Source organism: Tarenaya hassleriana, unplaced genomic scaffold, assembly GCF_000463585.1.
Source record: "Tarenaya hassleriana unplaced genomic scaffold, ASM46358v1 Cleome66, whole genome shotgun sequence".
Lineage (NCBI taxonomy): Eukaryota > Viridiplantae > Streptophyta > Magnoliopsida > Brassicales > Cleomaceae > Tarenaya > Tarenaya hassleriana.
In genome coordinates, this window is record NW_010969135.1 from 391,867 (window position 1) to 397,261 (window position 5,395).

At 45.5% G+C, this 5,395-nt stretch overlaps 1 pseudogene; it reads right to left on the reverse strand.

Annotated features, from left to right (window-relative positions):
• Positions 1-3,104, reverse strand: part of LOC104800305 — a 7,661-nt pseudogene extending 4,557 nt beyond the window's left edge.
• Positions 3,105-5,395: the final 2,291 nt, after the last annotated feature.

A 5,395-nucleotide genomic window follows, 5' to 3' on the forward strand; every position in this document is an offset into this window, starting at 1 on the left:
ATATTCGGAGGAGCCTAAAGGGTCACACACATATGGGATAGAAGTGTATGAACGAGATCGAAAGGACGAGAAAAATCGGATTTTTCTCCGTCATTGAGGTCTGGTCCGGAGCTGACCAAGAGTTGGTCAGCCGGACCAGACACATGTGGGACCAGCGGACTTAACAGACCGAGAAAACTCCCTGGTCAGGAGCTGACCAAGAGTTGGTCAGCCCCTGACCAGAAGGTTGGTCCGGCGGACCGAATCCTGGTCCGTCGGATCGCGATCGTTTTCGGACTGTCGGCAGAAAATGGTCTTGGTCCGGCTGACCAAGAGTTGGTCAGCTCCGGACCAAGACCATGACCGAACTGTTCCGCGTGTTTTTACTCGTCTGGTTCGGCGGACCAACTCCTGGTCCGGCGGACCGGACGTCTGAAAACACCAAATTGCGAAAATCTCGGCTTTTCTTGGTGGGAACGGGGGGGGAATGATTTGGATCATTATTAACCGGTCTCTTGACCTCCAGAAGAGCTAAGATTGCTCTAAAACTCTCCCAAGCTCAAGAAGGTGTTCTTGAGATCATACACAAGAGAATTGTTCTCTTCAAGCTCTAGCAAGCAAGTTTCCAAGTGTTGGAAACCATCCCAAGGGTGTGGACTACTCAAGAGGGTGTTGGCCCATTCAACACCTTGGCTGTGATCATCAACCAACCTTTCAGATTGTGAATCAAAGGTTAGTTTTCTCTCTAAGAGGTTCTTCACCGAAAGATTGGTCCGTGGGCGGTTCAAGAAATTTTGAACGCTAATTCCGCTGCGTAAGCCCGCGGACCAGACCCGAGACCGGTTGTGAACCGGTGCTCGAGGTTCCCGTGCGACCCAGCAGTGGTATCAGAGCTCGGTTCTTCGTTTCGATGAAGAACGGTCACTCTTGAGCAAGTTTGAAATTTTGTTCAAACTTGATTTTTCCTTGGTTTTGATCTAAGATAAATTTGTTATATAATTGAATCTATGAAAGATTAACTGATGTAACAAAACTTAGATATGTGGAGGCTTGAATCATGAATTAACTCAAGAAAACGGAACGAAAAACGGATTAGAACATAGCAAGAGAACAGATCAAGATGAAAATCTTAATCTGTTTTTGCCCAGAACTACGCGGTCCGGCGGACCAAATGTTGGTCAGCCGCTGACCGCGAGTTCGGAATTGGACAACCCAGTTCGACGGACCAGAGAAGGAGAAACGGACCAAAAGTGAAAAACGTGTCCCGGTCCGGCGGACTGGACGTTGTTTTTCGACAATAGGTTCGGCGGACCAGAGGGAGAGGCGGACCAGAAGAGAAAACGAAGCCCTGGTCCGGTGGACCAAGAGTTGGTCCGGCGGACCAGACTTCGGTTTTGGTCAGCAATCCAGGCGGACCAAGAAGAGAAGGAGACAGACCAAACTGTCCTGGTCCGGCGGACCAAGCTGTTGGTCCGGCGGACCGGACGTGAAAGTTTGGTCCGACGAGAAATTTTCGGTCCGAGATCTGCTCCGTAACGTCTGGTCCGGCTGACCAAGTGTTGGTCAGCCCCAGACCAGGACGTAACGGACTGAACAGACCAAGTCTGGTCCGACTGAGGAGAAGAAGAAGGTGGCGGAGTGGCCCTGGTCCGGAGCTGACCAACTGGGTCAGCCCCGGACCAACTCAACGGACCACTACGCGCCTCTTCTTCCAGTCCGAGCTGAGTCCATTTTCTGAGTTGGTTTGGTCCGGCGGACCAAAGGTTGGTCAGCCCCGGACCAACCACCTGTTTTTCGGATTTTCGCGTTTTTTGAATTCGATTCGGTTAAGTAATGGTTACTTGACTGGGTTAATCATGATTGTTTATGGCTTATGACTTAATTATGCAGAGGGTCTACATAAATTAAGTACATAAAACTTAATCAAGTATAGGAGTTACTTGATTGAATGGGAGGTTCCGAGATTTTGTTTACTAAGCTGAATAGATGGTCTATTCGGGCTAAAGTAACAGAGTCGGATCAGAATATAATTGTTATATTATGATCAATCGAGAAGGGTTATTACGAGTAGAGTTCTTGCCAAGACCTTAGTAATTCGTGTATGGGACATGCCAAAGTTGTGCATACCGGATTACTTAAGTGAGTCAAGAATTGAGAAATTTGGTTCTCATTTCTCGAAAGTAATATGCTATTTCTTGGTAACGTTGAAATCCCTCGATTTAATTTCAAGCTTTTACCGCCCATGTTCGAGCACTTGTCAAGGCTTCGATCGCCCGGTATGGGTCATGCCAAAGCTGAGCATACCAGACAATCTTTGTGAGACAAGATGGAGAAATGGTGGTTCTCATATGTTCGAAAATGGTTCAGCTTGAGTTGGGTTATCAAGTTGGACTTGGACCTAACGGTATAGATGGGAATAGAAATATGCAATAGTATAATGATACTATTTTCCCATAAACGATCTAAGAGTCACATTGGATGTGATTGACATTGGATGTCTACCTAAATAGCATAGACTTGAGCGTCATGCCAAAGCTGACTCAAGTCTATATGAAATATGGATCTTAGCCTGCTAAGAAAATTACTAGAGGGTTATTTTTCTTAGTGGGAGTTATCTCATATTTGCATCATGTCATCCGTAATAGTTTTCACTATAATTAGTATTGTACTAATCGATATTGCATATTGTGTTGTTCTGTTCATCTCTATAGGACATGGCGACAGGTGGTAGTGTATCAACCGTATCATTGCGATCTATCCTTGAGAAGGATAAGCTAACTGGGACGAACTTCTTGGACTGGTATCGGACCTTGAGAATTGTTCTCAGGAACGAGAAGAAGATGTACGTCCTGGAAGGGGCTCTTCCTGATGAGCCCCCGGCCAACGCCGCGAGAGCCGTTCGTGATGCTTGATTGAAGCATCACAACGACGACCTGGAGGTCTCTTGCCTCATGCTCGGGACAATGTCTCCTGAACTGCAGCGACAGTTTGAGGGCGTCAACGCCTTTGATCTGCTCGAGCAGTTGAAGACAATGTTCCAAGAGCATGCGCGTGTTGAGAAATACAACACGTTGAAGAACATGCTTGCATGCCGTATGACGGCAGAGCAATCGGTTAGCGCTCATGTTCTTAAGATGAAGGGTCATCTTGAAGAACTTGAGCGTTATGGCTTGAGGATCGACAGGGAGTTGGCTGTTGACCTTGTGCTCCAGTCTCTTCCAGACTGCTATGATCAGTTCATCATGAGCTATCATATGCATGGCATGGATAAGACCTTGACCGAACTGCATGGAATGCTGAAAACGGCCGAGACGAGCCTTAAGGTTGAAAAGAACGTGCTCGTTATTTCGAAGAGTTCGAAAAAGCGGAAACGTTCCAAGGGAAAGGGCAAAGGCAAGGCAACTGGGGAAAATGTTGCCAACAACGCCAAGCCTAAACCCGAGAAAGGAGAGTGCCATTTCTGCCATGAAATTGGTCATTGGAAAAGGAATTGCAAACTCTTCTTGGAAGATCTGAAGAAGAAGAAGCTTGCTGAAGCTTCTACTTCAGGTATTTACGTTATCGAACCTAACGTATTCACTTCTTCATCCTGGGTATTAGATACCGGATGTGCCTCACACATTTGTGGAAATGTGCAGGGTCTAAGAAGAAGTAGGACGTTGGCTCGAGGTGAAGTGGATTTACGCGTCGGGAATGGAGCAAAGGTTGCTGCATTGGCTGTCGGCGTTTATGATTTATCTTTACCTTCTGGACGGGTTATAGAACTGAGTAATTGTTACTTTGTGTCTGCTATAAGCAGAAACATCATTTCTATTTCCTGTTTGGATTTGGATGGTTTTCGGTTTGTTATTGAGAATAAGAACCTGATGATGTTCAAAGACGATGTCTATTATGGTAATGGTTACCTTGTGAATGGATTGTATGTCTTGAACGATCAACCTTCCAATTCCATGTTCGTATATAACGTAAATGCGAAAAGGTTTAAACCGAACAACTTAAGCCTGACCTATCTCTGGCATTGTTGTTTGGGCCACATCAACGAGAAACGCATACATAAACTCCTCTCCGAGGGATTTCTGGATTCTTTCGATTATGAATCGATTGAAGCATGTGAATCTTGTCTGATGGGTAAAATGGCAAAGTCTCCTTTTAGCGGAAAAGGAGAACGGGCGTTAGAGCTCTTGGACCTAATACATAGCGATGTATGTGGGCCCATGAGCTTACCCACTAGAGGAGGTTATTTGTATTTCGTCACATTTACTGATGATTTCAGTAGATTTGGTTATGTCTATCTAATGAGACATAAATCTGAAACGCTTGAAATGTTCAAGGCTTTCAGAAACGAAGTACAAAACCAGCTTGGCAAGACTATTAAGTCATTGCGATCGGATCGCGGTGGCGAATATATGAGCCAAGAGTTCACTGACTATCTGGTGGACTGTGGAATTGTTTCACAGTTGACCCCTCCTGGAACGCCACAGTGGAATGGCGTGTCTGAACGGAGGAACCGCACCCTATTAGATATGGTACGGTCAATGATGAGTCAGGCCAATCTTCCAAAGTCTTTCTGGGGTTACGCCTTATAGACTGCTGCTTTCATACTGAACAGGAGTCCAACGAAAACGGTTCAGAAGACACCATATGAGATATGGACTGGGAAACATCCCAGTTTGTCTTTCTTGAAGATTTGGGGATGTGACGTTTACGTGAAACGTCAGGCTTCTGATAAGCTATCCGCCAAATCAGACAAGTGTTTGTTTGTAGGATACCCTAAGGAAACTAAAGGGTACTACTTCTACAACCCGGTCGAGAATAAAGTGTTTATTGCTCGAAATGGGAAATTCCTGGAGAGAGAATTCGTATCTAAGGGAATTAGTGGGAGTAGAGTTGATCTCGAAGAAATTCGAGAACTACAGACAGATGTTGGACCGAGTGAGCAGGTTGAAGATGTTCAACCTACATCACAAGGACTTGAGACTCCGCCTTGTGACACCCGTAACCCGTGTACAGTATACGGGCTGTGCCACATAGACGATATACATGAAAATAATAAATTGCGGAAGCGAAAATACGAAATCAAAAATCATTTTAAATCAAATCAGAGTAAGCAGCGGGAATACAACGCGATCAGTATCGCAAAACAACACATGTCCGAATAGTCATAATTAAACCGTACAAAATGCGGAAATACAAGTCCCATCGTCCAAAATACAAATCCCGTACATGATGCTGCCTCTCTCGGATCGTCGTCGTCTGGTACGCTACGCGTAATCCTCGTGATCTGTAAAAACATATAACCACGAGGGCTAAGCACAACTGCTTAGTGAGTAGCCCGGGTTGATCCCGGTCATCCCGTTCCCAGCGAGAACGGTGATAAAACAATGGCATACAAGAAACACACAAGTAATAACAACAC